This window comes from Salvelinus sp. IW2-2015, unplaced genomic scaffold (assembly GCF_002910315.2).
Source record: "Salvelinus sp. IW2-2015 unplaced genomic scaffold, ASM291031v2 Un_scaffold9804, whole genome shotgun sequence".
Taxonomy (NCBI): Eukaryota; Metazoa; Chordata; class Actinopteri; order Salmoniformes; family Salmonidae; genus Salvelinus; species Salvelinus sp. IW2-2015.
Window position 1 is genome coordinate 4049 of NW_019951062.1, and position 2672 is coordinate 6720.

At 48.3% G+C, this 2672-nt stretch overlaps 1 pseudogene; it reads right to left on the reverse strand.

Moving 5' to 3' along the window:
• Positions 1-699: 699 nt before the first annotated feature.
• Positions 700-2138, reverse strand: LOC112079834 (C2 calcium-dependent domain-containing protein 4C-like; annotated as a pseudogene).
• Positions 2139-2672: the final 534 nt, after the last annotated feature.

Genomic DNA, 2672 nt, shown 5'->3' on the forward strand with positions numbered 1-2672 from the left:
TTATTTGTGTGTTGTATGGGGGGAGAAAGAACGAATTATGTCACTGCATATTCCTCTGCTCAGACACTTTGCTGGTGTAACAGTTTAACTTTAGACCGTCCCCTCGCTAACTAGCTAGCCATTTCACATCGGTTACACTGGCGCCTGACAGATCTTACAACGTCTGGATAGGTATTTTACTCATCAGCTACCACATCACATGTTCTATAAATCTGCCAGTCGATGAGACACAGTCGATGACGTAGCAGGCAGCCAGTGGTTGATGCATCAACGTCTGAGAAAAGGTATAAAATTAAAATAAGCAACCTCTTCAAAGATCAAACGCCTGCACACATTGTATTGTTTCCATTTATGGACCAAATCTAATCATGAATTCAATTCCTATTCCTTCCTTATGTCGATGTAGGCCGTTTGTGTCGACGGCCCTCTGCAATTGCAGCTCTTGAAATAGACCAGTGGAGGCTGCTGAGGGGAGGACGGCTCATAAATGTCTGGAACAGAGCAAATGGAATGGCACCAAACACACGGAAACCAAACACTCATTCCGCTCCAGCCATTGCCACGAGCCCGTCCTCCCCAATTAAGGTACCACCAACCTCCGGTGAAATGAACTGTCTCTGAATACAGGCACACAAGACTCAAAACAACCAGATTAGTGTTTTATGCTGATTTAAATAAATATGTAGCAGTATAAAAAAGTCACAAAATATTTCTTATATACATTCAGCAAATCAACAATTTCTACATAGATATATAAACTTTTCAGCAAATCACAGTCCTCCCAAAATATAGTCCCTTTTCATGGAGGCCATTTTGTTGACAACTTTGAACCGCAGCGACCGGCAGCAGATGTCTTCCTGTGAGATACCATAGAAGAAGAATCCTCGTTGAAGACGGGGTTCCTGCTCCTCTTAATTACCGCGCTGCGTTGCTTTCTGAATCTTCCCGGTAACAGACAGATACTGATGCTGCAGTTTGACGTCTTAGGATCCACAGAGATCGCATACAGTCCTCAGCACTGATCAACCTCACTCTGAGTCTCTGCTTGTCTAGGCAGTACTCTGCTGAGAGCCGTAGTGCCCTCTCTTACCTACAGGAACTAGACTCTCCTTCGTGACCCTCTCTCTGTGGAGGACGAGGTCTATGGGGAAGATAGCAGGGAGCCAGGGTGAAGGCACTGGGAAGGGGTTCTACTAATCCAGCATCAGAGGCCCTCCGGATGATTTGGGGCTGTTGTCCGTGGAGCTGCTTCATCCGTGGACAGAGAGTTTTTTCCTGGAGAGCATAGCTTTTCTCTAGTCCGGGACAGCAGTCTGTCGTGGCTCAGGGCTTTGAGCAGGGAGGACTTGGGAGGCGGCCCTGGCCAGAGAGGGAGAGCTGAAGGGGGAGGACTCGGCGGAGGAGGTGGTGTCACTGTCCAGGGTCTCTGTCTCTGGAGAGCCACCAGCCTGGAGGCTCCAGGAGACAGCCTGCTGGAGGTCAGCTTGGTGAGGCTGAAGGAGGATGACGGGGAGTGGGGTAGAGGTGAGGTTCTGGAGGAGTACGTTTTGAAGCGGCCGCGAGGCCCGGGAGAGGCAGCGATCAGGGGGAGGGGACAGGCGTTGGGATGGCTGTGGAACAGAGACTCTTTCCTCCGGGTGTGGGGGCTCTCCAGGAGGGTACAGAAACCGTAGCAGGTCTGGGCCTTGGCCAGGTGGGGCAGGGAGAGAGCTGCTTGGCTATGGGGTCGGCGTTGGTACTCTCCTCATCACTGAAGCCGCTGGTCGTATGGAGTCTCGTCCACGCTCTCTACCTGGATAAAGGGTTGGATGAGTGTTGATGAAGGGTTTTCTTAATGTTACCTCCGTCTCCGGCTGCTTGCCCTTCTCAGGTGAAAAGGAAACCTTTCAACAGGGCCAGTTTTACTCAGTCCGCCGTCTTCAGCTCGCTGCTGTGGCCAGATCTTTGGTGGGATGCAGAACTCAGGGATAGTATTCGGTGTGATGACGTTAGGACACAGAGAGATCGTCTTCCTTTCCTTTCTCCCGAGATGTGTTCTCTCCCAACATGATGTCTGAGATGTGGAAGCTGTACTCCGCTATTGGCAGCAGAATGTTGTTTTTGGCCACTGAAACACGGATCTGTTCAACGACCCACATTAACATGGCTCTTACTAAGCTTCACAGACAACAGTCTGGTGCTGTGACGTACGTACAGCACAGTCTGCTTGAGGTTATAGACTTCACAGACACAGTCTGGTGCTGTGAGGTTCTTAGACTTCACAGACAACAGTCTGGTGCTGTGAGGTTACTACAGACTTCACAGACAACAGTTGGTGCTGTGAGGTTACTAGACTTCACAGACAACAGTCTGGTGCTGTGAGGTTACTAGACTTCACAGACAACAGTCTGGTGCTGTGAGGTTACTAGACTTCAGAGCTCTGTCAGGGATTACAGCTCTGGAGAAAGAGAAGGAAGAAAAAGCACAGTTTGGTCAGATCACAAGGCAGCTTTTCACCAATAAACACAAGCTATAAAAAGCTACAACTTTCAAAACCAATAATTGCAAAAACCAATTCTCCCTCATCATAAAATATTTGAATTAAATTCAGTTTCTTATTCAATTCAATTATTGAAATAATAATACGTTTATCCTGTACAGGGATAGTTGACTACAAAATGTGTTTTACTGAG